Source organism: Corvus kubaryi, unplaced genomic scaffold (genome assembly GCF_017639235.1).
Source record: "Corvus kubaryi isolate FWS band 111438036 unplaced genomic scaffold, C.kubaryi_AGA036_p1.0 37256, whole genome shotgun sequence".
NCBI classification, from domain to species: Eukaryota; Metazoa; Chordata; class Aves; order Passeriformes; family Corvidae; genus Corvus; species Corvus kubaryi.
Genome location: NW_024581076.1, coordinates 7,343,572 through 7,362,172, shown reverse-complemented (window position 1 = coordinate 7,362,172; position 18,601 = coordinate 7,343,572). Strand labels below are relative to the sequence as shown.

Sequence of the window (18,601 nt, the reverse complement as noted above, 5' to 3'; positions counted from 1 at the left end):
ATGCACTGAGCTGCGATCCAGCAGTGGTATTTGACTTCTAGTGTATGGAGCGTTGCAGGAAGTGCTGCAGGGGGATGGGGAGGCCTTTTAATTTCGTCAGCTACTGAGTAACAGTGTCCTCCTTCCTCAGACCCCACCTGCAACAACAGGGGGTCCACCGTGGTTGCTTGGGTCAGAAGACAAAAAGTGAACAGCCTGCACGATCTGCTCACAACCCGTCTGTTGTCTGAGCACTGCTGTGCAGAGTGCAGTGAGATGAGAAAGTTGTGTGAAAGCTGTGTGAAAGAGCAGCGTGTTTGGGATTTCAGATCAACTGTGCATATATCTAGACTGGGATCATATCCCCAGCCCCACCATGCTAGAATATGAAGATTCTTCAGCTGAATTTCTGCCCTCACTGGAATCAGCTGTAAAATTCCTAGTGATTTTATCAGGCTAGAGTTTTGCTGCCTATTTTGAGCAATAAAAGAGTCCTCCTGTTTCACCAGTACACACACATGCTAAGTCCATTTACTTAGACTTAGGGTTTGGCACAGATTTTGGCCTTAAATGGAAGTACGTTCAAATCTCTTTAATATTGATAGCTTGGATTTCAGATTACATGGACGACTGAATAACCAGTTAAAATAACCAGCCAGGATATTCCTGTAACTTGTAGCATACCTGGTATTTTCCCTCTTTCTTCTCTAAATTATGATGTCACTTTCCACATAATTTTCCAAGCATTTGTAATGACATTAATAAAAAAAAAAAAAAAAAAAGGATCTTTCCTGGCAGAACAAGGTCTTTGGTTTATGACCTGCATATTAGAAACTGATAAAACCTTGGTGTGATATGGATGGTGTTACCAGTGTAAATTGCTAACAAGAGTTTTGCTGCTCACTTCGGGTTTCACATTTGCATTGCAGTGGTTACCAAATAAAAAGCCGCCATTACACCCTGACATTGGAGTGAAGCTGTGTGGTGCAACATTGTTGCCGAAAATGAGGTCTCTACCCAGAAGACATTACAAGCTGGATTGATTCTCTAGGGTAGAGGTGTAAGAAGGCTGCAATGCAGAAAAGATGAAAGGATAATGATATTCAGTGGTTTTATTGTTTGCATAGAGATCTCTGTTGTTTTTACTGTCTGCTTATTTAATGTTCTACAAGAGGAGACCTTGAGGTTGTATTGGAAGCATGGCTAAATGTTCAGAGCAGGAATAAATGAGTAGTCAGCTGGTGGGATGTCCCAGTCCATACGCTTCAGTATGGAAAGAATGCAAAGTCACTTGGCAGAGAGATTGCTTAGATGGGAGCATTGTAATACTCATTGAAAGCACATTTGGCTTTTAGCACAAAGATCTTATTTAAAATCTGGGCTGCCAGATTGTTACAGTTTAGGGTACTTCTACTCTAGATTCCTGGCTCTAACCTTTTACAGAGAAAAGCTGCAAAACTATTAAAATTGATACACAAGAATCATTACAGTCACTCAAGTAATGGGCTGCATATGGAACTACTGTGGCTGTATTACTGTTTTCTTTTGCAAGGCAGTACTTCAGATAGTTCCAACATCTCAGCTATTGCATGTTCTGAAACATAAATCCTACACATTTCATTTGTGAAAAAAAAAAGCCTGAATTCAGGTTTTCACACGTAGTTTTGTATGTGTATAAATTTATGTATGCATGAACGTCTAAGCCTGCCTGTCATTGGCCTCTGTGGTTAGTCTCTGAAGGTAGTGGCAGACACTGGAGGGCTTGATTAAAAGAAATTAACCATAATGTCAACAATTTTAAATGCTGATGGATGCCTTGGAGAAGAGGAATAGACAGTTACAATGCCTGTTACAGGAAGCAGATGTTGGCCTTGGAAGCACTGCTTGAACACTGCTGTTCAGGAGTCACTGCATCTGTGATTCTGCATCTCACAGCACTATCCCAGGCAGTGTGCACACAGCCGGAAGCCCAAGTTAAGATGCACACAAAGTGAAAGTGAGGAAAGACCATTTCTCTGGTGCTGTAGGAATTACTGCAAGATGACCTCTCAGTGTAGAGTGAATCTGATCATCAAAATACAAGGGGCCGTCTCCATGTATCATCACCATGGAGGCTTAGCATTGTTTTGGGCTTGGCATGCTGGAAGAATACAAACACAGATCTTCCCATGAACCTGCAGTGTGGTATGATGCAGGGACGTATTTAACAGTACTTGGCAACATGCACACAGGTTAGCAATCAGTAGGAGTACTGTCTCCACCCATTTATCTTAGGGCAAGTTTAGGAAGTTGAAACTTGATTGCCTAACCAGGCATGTGTCCTTAACTTTGGCATCTTTGTGGAGCAGGTGCAGAGAAACTGTATTCTTTTTACTTCATGCAGAAATCAAGACACTCACCTGTGCAGTCCTGCACATTGTTGAGTCTTAGTTTCAGGAACTCTGTCTTATGAATCCTCCCTCCCATGCCATGTAGGTTGTGCTTGTTACTGCTAGTGTTACCCCACTAAAGCACGGGCCAGTTTTCATTCTGCTTCTGAAACACTCAAGAAGAATATTGCTCAGTGTGGTTTTGCTGTAGACCTCAATTTTAAGAATCTGTTTCCTCAAGAAAGAAAAGCGATCACATGTCTCTTTTTGGTTTCTTAATATTTTGCACCCTTAAAGATCTTAAAGAAACACTGCTGTCTTTAAATAGTAGTCATGCAGCTGAGCATGGGCTGTAACAATAATAATGATGATGATAAGAATTACAGAATCACAGAATGAGTCAGGTTTGAACGGTCCACAGTGAGTCATCTGGTCCAATCTCCCTGCTCAAGCAGGGCCATCCTAGAACACAGGGCACAGGATTTTGTCCAGACGGTTCTTGAATATCTCCAGTGAGGGAGGATCCACAACTTCTTTGGGCAACCTGTTCCAGTGCTCGGTCACCCACACAGTAAAGGAATTCTTCCTCATGTTCCTGTTGAACTTCCGTGCATCAGTTTCTGCCCATTGCCTGTTGTCCTACTGCTTGACACCACTGAGAAGAACCTGGATCCATCCTCTTGGCACCCATCCTTTATATATTTGTATACATTGTTGAGGTCCCCTCTGTTTTCTCGAGGCTGAACAGGTCCCTCTCCCTAAGTCTCCTCAGGAGAGATGCTCCAGTACCTTAATCATATTTGTAGCCCTCTGCTGGACCCCCTCCAGGAACTCTGTGTCTTTCTTGTACTGAGGAGCCCAGCACTGGACACAGCATTCCAGATGTGCCTCACCCACCGGGGCAGAGTAGAGGAGCAGGATCTCCTCCCTCGACCTGCTGGCAATGCTCTTCCTAATGCATCCCACTGGCCTTCTTGGCCACAAGGACACACTGCTGGCTCATGGACAGCTTGTTGTCCGCCAGGACCCCCAGGTCTTTCTCCACAGAGCTGCTTTCCAGCAGGTCAGCCCCCAGCCTGTGCTGGTGCCTGGGGTTATTCCTCCCCACATGCAGGGCACTGCAGTGGCCCTTGTTGAATTTCAGAGAGTTCCTCTCTGCCCATCTCTGCAACCTGTCAAGGTCATTCTGAAGGGCTGCACAGGCCTCTGGGGTACCAGCCACTCCTCCCAGCTTTGTGTCGTCAGTGAACATTTACCTAAATGATACTGGGCCAAGTACTGAACTTAATAGTAATAATGAAGTGTGAAAAACAATTGCCAGTTCTCCTATCCAGTGATACGGGTTGAAAGCATTGGAAAATAAGAGTCTCCTAAAAGTTTGAGTAAAGACTTGGAGAGGTGAGGAATACTGATCCACTGCCAGTATTACTGGGAACTACTAAGCAGATACGTCAGCACTAAGTGATTTTTTCAAGAGAGTGTATCTGTTTGAACCTTCTCAGACTCCCTCCTCAGACTTCAGCCATGAAGGAAGGATAAGTAGAATCATGTCCTCTGCTCTGCTTTCCTCCCTCTCCTTTGTTTCAGTTTAATCAGGTTCAGACTTCTCTAGTGTTGAAAATACTGTATTTTCATAAGAAACATAGTTGCTGTGGAATAGATCCAATATATTCTAGAGTTTTAGAGGGTTTTTATTGGCTTGATACAGTGAGATTTTTTTTTCCTTTCTCCTGTGGTTTAGAATTACTCATCTAACATGTTGATTTATAGCCTGTCATGTAAGACTGTTTCCCCTTGGCTATATCTTTTTAAATGATCACATGTATTTCTGAAAAATGTCCTGGTTTTGCCTTGAAATATTAGGTGATAACTGCAGAAGTAAGGGAGGGATTAGCTTGTTAAACTTAGTATGAAACCAACATAAAAATATGGCAATTAAAAACTTCCTTAGGGCAGCATAGAGGCAAAAAAAAAAAAAAAAGAAAAACCTTATGGTCTTAGATGTCACAAGCATATTCTATTCACCTGGAAAGTTTGTAGGTTGGTGTGAAGGAAGTAGAGGAGACTCCTGGGCTGGAGCTCCAGGAGAGCAGCTTTTGTTGTTGCTGCCAGAGCTGCCTGTCTTCCCTCTTGTTCCTCCCCAGTTCATTCTTGCAAGCTGTGCCTGCACAGGGTTTGTGGAGCTGAACAGTGACTGATTGGAGAAGTGATCCAGGTTAAAAATAACTTTCTGGGGATGATGGAAGGGACATGAGCACAATTGAGGAGTACAACAGGGAGGCACAGAAAGCAGCAGAGAAGTTGAGAGTGGTGGCGGCACCCTTGGCTGTCAACCACCATCAGAGGAAACGCCGAGAGAAAGCTCAGCCTTGCACTCACATGCTCTCCTCCTTCCAGCTGTGCTCCAGAGAGGGCCATCTGCTCGCTGCTGTCTCATCTTTCTCCTTCTCTCACCAAGGTCTTATTGCCCCAGCTGAGCTGCTGCTGAAGTTAACCCCAGCTGTCTTGGGGCAAAATGCTTCAACAGCTAAATCACGGGTCTCTGCTAACCCAGCTGGCCCTGGTGGCAAGTGTGATCAGGCAAGAGGGAAGCAGGCGGTACCTCCGGCACAGGGAGAAGTGACAGGCAGCCAGGGACAAGGCAGAAATAGTTTTCTGCCGACACACTTGCAGCTGGAACATATATGTGAATACTAAGTTCTGAATGCTAAAAGTAGTGATGTAGTTGTTTTCTATATTGGCTGTGCTGATTTCATTGATGGCTCGTGACAGGTTTGTGAGATGATACTAATGTTAAGGGGATGGCATTGAGGAGAATCTTCCCAGAGGATTTCTTTTCTTACAACAACCTAAATGCATCTCACAGCTTTTGCATGTAAATGGAGTGGAGCAAGAAAGATGCTTCTTCAGTACTGTGTGTCTTGACTATTAAAGTGTGCCACTTGGCTGGTAGCCATCAGAAGTAACATTGAGGTGAACTGCCTAAAGATAAGGAAAAAAAACAGTTTAGAAAAGGACCATTTCAGCATTAATGTGAAAACGTAGAAAGAAATAGTTTTATACTTTCAAAGTATAATTTTGAAAATAATTACACAATAAAAGCAAAGCTGGATGACTTAGTTCTTTCAGTTCCTTTAAGTTCTGTTCAACAGTATCTAATATTTATCCCCTACTCTTGTATGTTGAACTGGTCTTGGATTCCTGCTTACATTGTTCCTCTAGGACACTAATTAAAGCGTGTTATGAACTGGCTTCAATTTCTTTTTCATTTATTTATTAATTTGCTTACTTATTTTTACACTTCTCTATTCTCGTGGAGCACAGGAGCAGTCGAGCGGAGCATTATCACAGAGCAGAAGTAGTCTTCATGCTTCTCGTCAGTTTTGGGGACCTCAGTGGGCATTTCTCCCTCCCCCCAGTAGCTCCTGATCTGAAGAAGATGCAGCTGCTCTCTTGGGGGAATTGTTTACCTCTCTGTGGAATCTTGTCCTGGTCAGCTATGTGCTAAGAATGTGAATAATTTTGCTGCGGCTGCTTTACATGTAAAAAGCCTGACCTTAAGAAATTTTATCCAGCTGAGGTTTTTTTTCTTTGTCTTTTTCTTTTTTTGCCTCTAGCACTGGTAGATTTGAGAGTTTTATCTTGCAACTGCAGAAAGCTGTGGTAACTTTGAGTCGTATAAAGCATTTAGTACAAAGAGATATTTTTGTACCCTTGAAAATCGTTAAATGCCAGTCACTGCTGTTTAGCAGTTCTTACTTTTGGACCTGTAGTTATATATGTGTATTTGATAGGGTTAATGAAACTAAGTTAAGCACTGCATGGAGACCTCTGGAAAATGTCTAATAAGGTCCCTAGTGCTGCAGTGTAGGAGTATATTGCATTACAAGATTGAGCATATTGATTTTAAAATGTTAAAAGCTGAATGAAGGCCTTTTTATATTACCTGAAGGAGAACTGGGGGAAAGAAAAGAAAGATAGCATTACAATCAACGCATATAATTCAAAAATGCCAACAAAATATTAAAAAATAATACTTTATGTAAAAGTGTTGTCTCTTCCTACTGTGAACAATAAATACGGCAAGTTGCCTTGCACAGCACTTGCATTCGGTGTGTATGTGTCTCTACAGAAAAATATTAGGAATCTCAAGATAAAACCCAGATGTTTCTTCAGTCACGTGAGGTGTGCTGTGTTGCACTGTGAGGCTGAGAGAGAAAGTAGCCTTCATTTGTCTCACAGCAGAGCTGTATTTCTCAGATATATTTTTTCTTTTAGACTCTGCATTACTGCTTGATGTCAGCTGGGGTCCCATTGTGGTACAAATCCTCAAAAGAGAGAACAGCTCAGTGGTAATGCATTCCAACCAGATATCCTGGAGGTTTTATAAGTTCTATTAAAGTACTCCCCAAAGAAAAATTAGGGGAGCAAAACTCTCGTAAAGTTCTAAAGGCCAGATCAGGAATATGCTGGAACCTTGTTTTAAAAATTGTTAGCACTTGACCTTGAATATGAATGGGCAGCTTAATTTTGCTGTCTTCACTTGAATTTTCCTTGCCTTGGAGGTTTTAAAACAATGCTTGAAAGTTCTAATGGTTTAAAACTGAACAAATCACCATATAATGTTACAAGGAAAAGCAGGTAGAGGAATATCACTCTTTAAATGTTAAAAATCTTATAAAGTAAAAGAAAATTTGTAGTGCCTTAAGTAGGCAGCACTCAGTAAAAATGACAGAGGCACTGTTAACAGGATTAGGTACAAAATTCAGTTTATAGAGTTGAATATGGAGAAATGCAATAAACAGTACTAATGCATTGCACATTTGCAGCACCATGTAACTTTGTGGGGAACAGCTGTCTATGGCAGCACAAAAAAACTCTTCCAGTCTTTGACACAATTCTTTTCTATGCTTTGGGGCTTTATTCCTGGACAGCAAACCTCATAACTCATCTTGCTGAATCTGAATACCCAGTTTACAAGTTCCTTGTATCCAATTTGTCTAAGAAATAATTCATAAAGTCTGTGAATATCTGTAAAAATACTGTATTCTACATAATGTATATGTATCTTTTTAGTAGAAGGAAGAGCAATGGGAAGCCCTTATCTTGGTGTCTGTGGCCACTGAAAAGAAATGCTTTGATACACAAATAGCATTATTGTAAATGTAATGCCAGCCAAATGCATTTTTGGCTAATGCGTGAGCAATAAAATTAGCAAACACATCACTTGCTGCTAATGAAGAGGAATAAGCTCATCATGAAACCTTCATTGAACTGCTATTCTATCCAGCTTGATTTACTTGCCCTGATAGAGTAAGAAACATCTGTCTCAAAGGAAAAATTAAAAAGAAAGAAAAAAGGGGAGAATACGTATGCTGGTAGGAAGGGGTCATGCTATCACTCTGGCAGCCCAGGATATGACAAGTGGGTCTGGAGGAGAGCATGGATGGCCTGCTGCTCTTGCAGCAAATATGCCCTAGTTTCTAATAAGTGTAAATACTAATACTGCAGAATATCCCACCTTAGAGAAAGAACATGAAAGAGCCCAATTCCAAGAGCAGACTTTAAAGAGTTTGTATGGTGCTTATTAAATGACAGCTGGCCTTTGCACAGCAAGGTGTTGCTTTTGCAGGAATTGCCATCTTAATGTATTTAGTGATTTAAAATGCATTGTATCAGGAATAGGTTGGGTTTTGGTTTTTATCTTTTAAGATTGCACACCTTGAGTGTAGGGACCCTCATCTGGACTCCTGGAGTGCAGAGTAGCAGGTTCGTCTCTTATTCATGGCCAGATTTCATATATGAGGACCCTGGCCCACAACTGGCAGTGAAGCTGTCCTGGAGCACCCTTCTGAAAACAGCAGCCCTGTTCTGCTGTGTGCTGCACCTTTCCCTCAAGGCTGGGCTCAGTGCTGCCCTAGGTTTGAAGATGCCTTCTGAGCAAGGCTCTTTGCTGTGTTCTCTGTGTGTTGAGAGTTTGTGAGATTCCAGTGGAATCAATAAATTCCTGAAGGCAGCTTGCTGTGATTTTTTTTCTCCAGGGATTTGTATAGGTTCTTTGCTGGGTGCTGCAGTGTTATTGACATCCTCACATTAATAATTACATTGGTATTAACATCAGCACTGTTGGCCGAATTTACGTGTTTCATTAGGCTGAGTCAGACAAGGGCGAAAGTGGAGGAATTAGTCTGGTGGAAGTCTATCCATTCTCTTGGGCGGGAAAGCTTTCTGATAGCATTAGTGACATGCACAGCACCTCTCCTGCTCTGCTGATTGCTTCAGTGTGCCTTATGAAGAAGTCATAATAAAACACTTCCTCTGTGTGTTACTTTTCTTGTCTTTTCAAGCTGAGTTCTGTCTTTAAATTGAGTTTCTGGATTCATTGTTGCTTTCCGGATGTGGATCATACCAATCCAGAGGAAAGTTTCAAACCAAATGGTAGCTTGAATCAAGAATTTGAAGATTCTTGCCCCGTGCATACCTTCCTCCTAGTTATAAAGGCTGTAACACCTGATATTGTCTGCTATTAGCTTCTGGTGAACTCTGCTACTCAGTGCTGCTGCTGAAAGGATTGTTTGCTTCTCTTTGCATCAACCCAACTGCTTTACTGTTAGGATAAAAGAAGTGAAAAACAGGGAGATGGGAGGTGTTGCATTCAACACTTTACTAACTTGGATTAAAATCCAGAGGCTTAGTAAAATGCTCTCCACTGTCTTGGACTTCTGTGCCATGTAGAAAGGTTTTGCTTTGAAATACCAGGTAGTTCCTTGAGTTATAGTCGTAAGCCTCAGAGTTTGCCCAGTGCTGGACTCAGTTTGAAAAGGGGATGGTGTGTGCGATAACGCCTCTAGTTAATAAAAAATGTGAACAGGAACCTGGAAGGGGGTTTCGGTAAAGATGATAGTGCTGCTTGGTTTGAGACAACTCAGGAGCTTATATTTGAATTTGTTTTCTAATTGCCCTCTGTTTCCTTTTCCTCAGGGTTCAGAAGCTGTTGTAGGATGTTACCTTACCTTTGCAATACTAAAGGTGTGACCTTGTGGGATCAGGAGGAGCTCTTAAGCCACGCTGGTTAATGCAAGGCATATGGCTGGAGCACTGTGTGACAGAATGCAGGTCACTGCAGTGGCTGCCAGACAGAAGTGAACTGGAGCCCAGGCTGAAACTGCTTCAGACTGTGTCCAGAGGGTGGGAAGTGCCCTGTTCCTGTAACCAAAGCGAAAATATTTCAGGGAAGTAAAACAGGATCTTTGAAAAGGAGTTTTGTATGCGCTTGCATGTGTGTGCATGTGCATTCACTCACACATGAAGTAAGCAAAGCTCTTCCATGCTGCTCTGTAATGTAATCTTGCCAGTGCAGTAATTTGTAAATGCTGTTTATAACATGATTTGCCTCGCTATAAGGTTTCTGAATTAGCACATAATAGTGCTCCTGCTATTAGGAAATATTAGGAGACATTTGTCCAACTTTCTGTCTGCTGATGGACCCGCCATGGGTCATTTGGTTAGACTTGAACTCAAATAGTTTAAATAGCTCTCCAATGAGCATACTTAAAGTGTAATGAGGAACAGTTATGGCTGTATATACAATTGTTTGTTCTGTTTTAAATTAGAAATCCTTTTCAAAATAGGATTCCTCTCTTGTGTTTGTGTAGGGCTCAGCACAGTGCAGAAGGCTTTGGGGTACCATCACAGCAGAAAGGATTTTGTGTAGCTAGGAGATAACCTAGAACACTGCAGATGTACAAATACACATTTTTCCCCCCTCCTTTATTTTTATCATTAATGTAAACCCCTATGAGCTTTGTAATATAGATAGTCCTGGAGTACTACATGTGTTCAAAATGGAATGCTGTGTGCTCACTCCTTACAGCTCTGTGCTGATGTGGGATCTGAAGCAGTGTGTTTTCCAGAATGGGAATTTTCTGTACTGTTGGCCAAGTATGATTGCTAAAGCAGGAGTGTGTGCTCTCTGAAAAGCTGGGGCAGTGAGCAGGTGCCTTCAGAAAGGGGCATTAGAGCCTTTGAATAGGCAGCAAATCACCACGGATCTTGGGTGTTTACAGCATCACTCTCTTCACCAAATATGTGGGGAAACAAGGCTTCTGCCATCAGCTTTTCAGATACAGATGTGCTTTTTCCAAGGCTGGTGTGGACAGGGAGAACAGGTTATTTGTCACTGTTCCTCAGGTCTATCTATTAAGTTGCCTTCATGATAAAGCTGTCTGCACCCTGGTCCCCTTCCTCTCATGCCTGTGTCCTGGCTGGAAGAGAGCAGCTCAGCTCTGTTTTTCCTTCCCAGCCTACTTGAAAGAAAGGGAAAAAAAAGTGGTATTCATGGTGGCTCTTTGTTATTTTCACTCACTTTATTATTGTTGTTAGTGTTGTGGCCTCTCTTCCCTTGCTTGTTTGTTCTTTCATGGCACTTGAGCTTTGTGCGGAGTGCAGCTTTGTTGCCTGGGGCAGGACCTCTTCCAGCTTCCTTCAGGCCTCCCCCTTTCCAAATCCTTTCCAGAGTGCCTGATGTGCTTCCAGAAATGGTACAGTAAATGTATATGTAAATATAATAAAATTATTTGTTTTATCTGACTGGTGACGCAAATAAGAGTCTTATTTCTTCATTAAAGAAGTTCATGAAGAAATAAGAAAAAAGTAATGTCTTTTTTTACATATTGCTTTTAGGGGGCTCACTTGAAATTAGATTAATGTAAAGGAAACCATATACACAGCTGTGCACAGGTTATAGAATACCTATATGCGTGTCAGTACACACACACACTCTCTGGAACATCAACAGGAGCTGTCTGATGAAATGTTCTGATCAGATTTGAAAATTCACATTGCAGTGCATGTGTGTTTTCTCTTTAAGCAGATTGCATCTCTTGAATAGTTCATCAGAGCTTCTTGAAGTGTTTACGTATGCGCTCTTTGTCTGGAGATGCTTTGTTATAAATACGTCCTTCTTTTTACAGGCATTTGTTTGGAATTATGCTGAGCAACTGTGCTTGGTTTATTTCCAAATGTCTTAGCTTTGGGACCATGGATTGGCTTATATCCTGAAGTTCATATCTCTCCTTTTCAGGGGAAGAGCCATATTTGAACAACTCATAGAACACAAGGACTGCAGTGTAAAATGGGAGGTGTCCCTCATGAAGCTCCCATGGCCAAACACAGTCTTGCAATGAGCTGTGGTGGGAGAATGGACTACACAGGCTTAGTTAAAAGAACAAACAAATACCAGGAAAAAAAATAAAAGAAGTTCTATGCTGCTAGGTAGTATAAGTTGCATAGTGTTAAAAAGTATTTTGATGTAACTGGTAACTTTTGAGGCATCTGACAAGAAGTTATGTTGTATTTCCAGTCGCTGTTCTCTCTGTTTTTCTCCTCTCTTAACCTTTTTAAGTTGGCGAAGGTGTTACGGTGGCTGGTCTTTATAAGTACCCTGCTGCTAAATCTATATAGCACTTTTTTCTTCTCTTGGAAGAACTTAAATAGCTTTGATTAGTCATCAAGTTAAGGAGAAGCTTCTGGGAAGAAACACTAGAAAAGTCTTTTCTGTGATACTTGTGAAAGAACTTTGTATTCACTATAGGGCTAGTAAAATACAAAAACTAAAGTGATAGATTTCAAATATTAGTATCACTTGTCTGGTTCATTTGTTTAATTTTTAACTATCCAGAGTTGTTTTAAATCCAAAAAGATGTTAGAAACATTTTGATCACCAAAAGATGGTTTGTGTAAGTGAAAAAAAGTAACCAGATGATCTAGTTACTTTGTTTTATTTTGTCTCATTCCTTCCATAGCAATAGCGAATATATCTATGGAAGGAATATAGTTGGACGTCAGGAAGAATTTGTTCACAGAAAGAGTGATTAAGCATTGGAGTGGACTGCCCAGGGAGGTGGTGGAGTCACCATCCCTGGGTCTAGTTGACGTGGTGATGTTTGGTCAAAAGTTGGACTTGATGATCTTGGAGATCTTTTGCAACTTTTGTGATTCTGTGGAATGTGCCATATTCTGTGGCTTTGAGGATTAAGGTAATTTATTTCAGACGTGGTTTGTGGTGGTCGTGATACAAGGGTTTCCATGGTGGGACCCAGTAGAATTGACACTTCAACCCTCCAACATCTTTTTGCCTAGTACTCCAAGTTGTGTATTTTGACCTGGACTTAATTACCTTATTTTAATAATAAGTTATCATGCTGCCATAAACACAACAATAACAGGACCCCATTGTACTGGATGCCATATAAGCAGAGTAGTAAATATACCAGTCTTCTGTTGGTGAATGTCTAAATAAAGACTAAAAGTGTTGGAAGGCAAACAGAATGAGCAGTGGCATAGCAATGACTGTCACATTAGATTTATTTGTATTTGTTTTTCTTCTGATAGGGCATTTACCAGAGCACTGTATCGTTTACAAAATCCTCCCTCTGTCTTTTGCACATACTGCCTTTGTTAGTTCTGCAAATATCTGTTGAAAATATATATAAAACCCTTTTGGTTAAAGTTGTTCCTTACCTGCAATTCCCCATTCCTCATTTACAGTCATGTATTTTTTCCATATGTTGATGTGATTTAACTTAGCGAGTCTTACATTTTGTCATGTGTCTATATTCTTTTTCTGTCTGCCCAGTTTTGTGTACTACAGTGTGTCTCTTCTGCATACTTTAGCCCCTAGTAAGCTTGGAATGAAAAAAAAGAGGAAGCACTTTGACAGTGTGAGGTGGGAATGCACAGCACTTTGACAGTGTGAGGTGGGAATGCACAAAGCAGAGGTAGAGCATCCAGCCAAAAGAATGGATGACCTTCAGAGCTGGAGGGCTAGCAGAATTGAAAATAATTCAGGAGCACAAAAGGTAGAAGTGCTGTAAGCAAGGACTAAAAGCCAGGTTTAAAGCCCCGAGTGACTTCACCACAAGGATGACTTTTCCACCACTGTTGGCACATCATCAAGAATGGTGTGCACAGCTCTTATCAAAATCATGTCCCAGTCTGATCCTTCTTGATACAGAGATGGGCTACTACACCAATAAAGGGAATGAAAATCCTCTTTAACAAAAGGAAACTAAGTTCAGCCCTGGAGGCCCAGCTATGAGCATCCCTTAGTGTGAAGGGGGCTTCACTGTGTAGGTAACAGCAGAACTGCTATGTAAAGACAATCAAAACTAAAATCAGAGACAATAAACTGATCCTGCATAGTTTAGGCTGAAAGTGAGAGGGAAGTTTATACCTGCCTAAGCAGGATAGCTTTGGAGGAGTTTGTAACAGGAGCAGTGGGGGCAGAAAACCCTTAGCTAATCATGGGGTAGCTGTCCATTAGTTTCTGAATGGTTTACATGGTTTCTGAATGGACTAAGTGATACTGCAGCACTCAGTAGGTTTCTGCCACTGCTAATTTTCTCCTGCTTTTTTGATGCACTAAAACTGAAAAGCACTAATGATACTCAGGATAATATCTTAATTATGTGGCTAGAATATTTTAATCAAGGTTATGGTAGGCATGGGAATTTATGTGCAAAAATTTAGCCCCTGGTGTTAGCAACCTGAAAACAGGCAAAACAAAAGTACGAGTACTAAAGTGGATGAAGTGTCCAACTAGAGAATAATTGCAGAGAGAGAATATTACAAAATAGGTTTCTCTTTCCTGTAGGGCTGCAGTGGTTCTGATAGAGTACATTGTACACATTGTTTCCTGAACTGCTTGGGTTTTGCATGTTTAAAATCATGAATGAAAAATCCTACAATGGGGGGCTATCGCAGAAAAGCTTGTAATCAATGCTGGATCATCTCTTTTGGCATGAGCTTTATTTTTTTCCCTTCTGCGGGGAACCTGTATCTGTTTCCTGCATCTGTCGCCCATCCTTCTTAGTGAATGGAAAGCAAGTAATTAATTTTTGTTGTTGTTAGCAATTAATTACCCTTGCCAAATCTTGGAGGACCTATTGTCTCCTTCAGACACAATGTTCTTGGGAAAAAGTCTTACTTATTGTAACCTCTTGTGCAATCTTCTCTTGGATGATAAATACATCTTGGCAACGAGGAGCTTTCTGAATGAAAAATGTTGCTGGACAACCCTGTAGTACAGCAAGAACGCAAACCTCTGCCAATGCTGGTGGAGTGCAGCCAGGCGGGAGGGTAAAATGGGGAAAGCCTTTCACACTGCCTGCAGAGCACAGAGTGAGATGAAGTCTTTATATGCACACATCCAAATATCTGTTTACCATCAAATAAGGATTTTTCCTGTTGTGCATCTGAGCTCAAAGGTGGCCTTCCTTCTAGCAAAATCTTGAAATCTGTTGGAAAATCGCCATCTAGCAGTGCAGGACTGGGGAAATAACAGAGAGCATGTGGACCATGCAGCAGTTGGGTTTAGGTAGCCTGCTGTAGGAACTAGCTGGGAAACTCCACTCTCCCCATTTTTTTCTTTGAGTCCACAAATTTGAGATCCTGCAGTTTCCTCAATCTGCTTTGTGGTTTGTGGCCTAACTTTGGTTTTCCATTAGATCTGTCCAGAACCGTAGGTGACCACTGAAACCTCATTTTAATATTGCAGCTGTTACATTAATTACAGAGTTATTAGAGTTAATTGTAAATGCACATTTCCCCCTGTAGCTCTTCACCTTTACTTTTTCTGCTTGATTTTTTCATCAATACTTAGTGATGTCTGGAAGCAAAAAGGTGCATAAAAGCCCTGCACAGAGAGATGTTTGAATCCTCCAGAGGGAATACAGAGAATGAGATGGACTGGGTGTGCTCTGTTCTCTTGTGGTTTCTGTGCACACTGCCGTGGGCCTGGCAGCTGGCTGTGGGGCGGCAGAGCGCAGCCAGCAGCCAGGTTTCCCAACCCATGCTTCGGCTGACCCCGCTTGGCCTGGTGAAAAGGAGACATTGTGAAGCAGGGGCCCCAATGCAGTCCACCTTGCAGTTAATGGAAATCTTCGTTGACCTCAGTGGGAGCTGGATTTGATCCTGTGCCTACTTGAGTGTTTTGGCATTGGCTACGGCTCCAAGTGGCTTTTTTTCCCCTGGCTCATTTCTGGTTCTTTTTTTCCCTTCTCTTTCTGAAATGTACTTACCTTTGAGTGGTGTAAAATCAAGACACCTCCATCCATGTCAGTGTAGCTGTGCACTTTTATCTTCTCCCGGTGTCTGTCCTCGTTTCCTCAGCCCTTCTACTGTCTGTGTATTGGTTTGCAAGATTTTGGCATTGATTTCCCTCCTTTTTGAGCCATTCTGCTGCTTCTCACAAACACCCTCCATCTCACTTAAACCTCTGCTCTCCAGCGAGTGTAATTACTGACACTGTTTAATCCATCCTCTGCCCTTCTTCCTAAACTTCAAAACAGTCCTTATATTGATTTCTGGCAAATGAAGACCAGGCTTCAGCCCCAGCTGCCAGCAGGGAGCCGACTTCCCCTTCAGCAGGCTCCTGGAGGCCAGCCCTTTGCTGCCTCATCCCAGCCATGCTCCCTTGCTCAGCAGAGCTCATTCCTGTGTTGCACATAGGAAGGAGAGAGCCACCGTGCCCCAGGAGCCAGCAGCCACCGTGGACAGAGCACACTCTGTGATCCTCAGCCATGCATCAGCATGTCCTCTGTCCCTAAGGAAAAGGTGCTGGAAGTAACAGCCCTTTTCAGGTGACTGCCAGACAGAAGGGGGCTGTAGGCTTGGACAGTGGCAGTGGGAAAAACAATGCAGAGGAGGACAAAGGCTGCCTGTAACAGTGCTCGAGCTTCTTGGTGCCCTCCACTCTCCTTGAGTATCCCATGCCTCCAGAGGGATTTGTCTCCTGGGTGGAGAATTAGGATTATATGTAATCTACCTCTGAGGAAAAACCTTTTCCTTTTATATGTGGATTTTTGGATTTTTTTTTTCTTTTGGTCACTCTCCATTTGCTTGGAGATGATGTGAGGTTTTTGTGAAATAGTATCAGAAACTGGGGCTATTGGTGTCTTGTGAGAGTTACAGGGGAAAGGGCCCAAGCTGTGGGATGCTGTACAGGAGAATCACAGGTGTTTTTTGAATCACAAAAAAACTTACTTCATTTTTTCCAGCAGTAATGTAAATGCTGAGCAAACAGGGTGTGTAATGAGGAAACCCTTTCGAGGGTGGGAGCTGACCTAATGAAAGATGAGAAGTGGGGAGCTGGAGCACAGGACTGCTGCTGCTCTGGGGGCTTGCGAGGGTGAGATTGCCAGTGACACACCTGCTGGTCCCAAGCTCTTGCTGGCCTCTTACGTTATCCAGCTGTGCACAGTGGAATGTATTGTGCTTGTTTCCTCACATTATTCCCACTGAAGTTTAAATATGAACCCCCTAAACTGTACTGAAGGTAGAACATGCAGCTTCAGGAAGGCCAGCGTTGTTTTCACTCTGCTTTTCAGACACAGGCAATGTCAAAAGAGGAGAAAGTTATAGTATGGAGGGTCAGAGCATTGCTTTCAGAGATGGTATCACTATGCTAGTGATAAAAATTTCTCCTATTTTAGTCCTTTTGAATTGTGTACAGCCAGCACAGATAAGAGAGGGAGAAATGGACTATGTAGGCTGTTTTATTAATCATTAATTCAGTTGTTACCCAACATCCAAACCAGCCCAAATGTGCTTATGGAGAACATTTAATTTTGGAAGCTAAGACTTGTGACCTAAGGCTAGATCCAACTGCTGTAAATGGGGCAGAGTGTGTTAGCAGCTGTGTGGAACAGGGCTGTAAAGCCCAGAGTCCCTGGATGATGAGAATGCTGAGCGCTAGGGTGTGAATTTGCTAATACTTTAGAAATGTATCCACAAGAAGAAAAAAGAAAGAGGAAAAAACATTGTGGGAAATTCTTTCCTTCATACATAATATTTTTCTGTTGAATTAAAATTGCCCCTAGTAATGTGTTGATGCCAGTGAAGTATTTCAGCTATAGGAAATGTGAAACCAACTACTGCCTTTCTATGAATTATGAGTCATAAATTGTATGAAAAATATTCAGCTTGCTATAGCTGTTCCCCAAGCAGAACCTCTGACTAATGGAGAAAATGCTGCCATTTTGGAGGGAGTAGGAGGGGTCTGAGTTAAGCAGAGCAAGATGCCAAGGGCCAGTCAAGTGCCAGCATGTGGCTCTGTGCTAAGTGTGAATTGGTGTCACCTGAGATGATCCTCCCTTGCTAAGTAAACAACTGGAGAGTATGTGACATGTACTTGCCTTGCTCCAGCTGAGGTTCCTGACTGCCAGCCAGTGCCCAGAACTGACCCATGGGAGAGCCATGCACCGGTGCCAACCCCGCTGCCACATCTGCAGCCAGTCAGCCAGGCCAGGGAGGCACAGCCTCCATCTGATTCAGCACCCAGTGGGCAGCTTGCAATGACAGAATTCCCCTAAAAATAGCAGTAAAGTGGCAAGAGAATAGGATACTGACGTTTGCGTGCAAATCCTTGGTGGTGGCATTCATTTCATCCAGCTTCAGCCATCTAAGAGCTGGGAGTTCAGTTCAAATTAGTTCCCTAATCATTTCTCACTAAAGTTTATCTCCTCTTATATCTATTCTATGAACTGCCTTTTGGAGGTGATTATAGAAAGGTCCTCAGCAACTACTTTTGAGTAGGTATCCAACTTTTTGATGGGTAAAGTTCTGTGAGTTAAATTCAACATCAAAGCTCTGGATTTCAGTTTCTTCGTCATTTCAGCAAAGGCCATGCAGCCTCATGAGGATTTGTGAATTTTGCTTTGCAACTGTGCAATGCTAGAGTCATTGTTGAAAGGCGTAAGTGAAAGTATAAACAGACTGCAGGGAGCTGTAGAGCAGGGGTTGCTAACTGTGGTTGTGTTTGAAGTTTAGCTGGAGCCTTCATATTCTCGTTTTAGTTTTCAGGCCGTGTGTCTGGCACCCATATTAACTTCTCAGTGGTGGATGTGTGCCCAATAAAATACAGCTAAAAAGACTGACGGTGTGACTGACTTTCAGTTTGGGATGCCCAGTCCTTTTCCAAACAAATAGTGGATGATGTCTGAAATACTGAAAACAGCAGTTTTTCTTCCCTATTGACTCTAGTGAGCAGAAATCAAACCCTGCCTAATTAGCTTCTTTGTGGCATCTGTGAAAGAATAAAGTTTTAACTATGTTCAGATGTGACTAAGAGACATACTCTCAAACACTAGCAGCTAAATTTTCATTTCATTTCATCCAGTGTGAAACTATGCTACCTTTTCCATACCTGATTCAAAGATTGTTTTAAGGGATCTCAAAGGACCCATTTTAATTTG

The 18,601-nt window shown here is 42.1% G+C and overlaps 1 protein-coding gene across 2 annotated transcripts in view; it reads left to right on the top strand.

Moving 5' to 3' along the window:
• The window catches only part of LATS2 (large tumor suppressor kinase 2), a 49,003-nt gene that overhangs the window by 17,832 nt on the left and 12,570 nt on the right, over nucleotides 1–18,601 (top strand). The gene's annotated exons all lie outside the window — the stretch shown is intronic.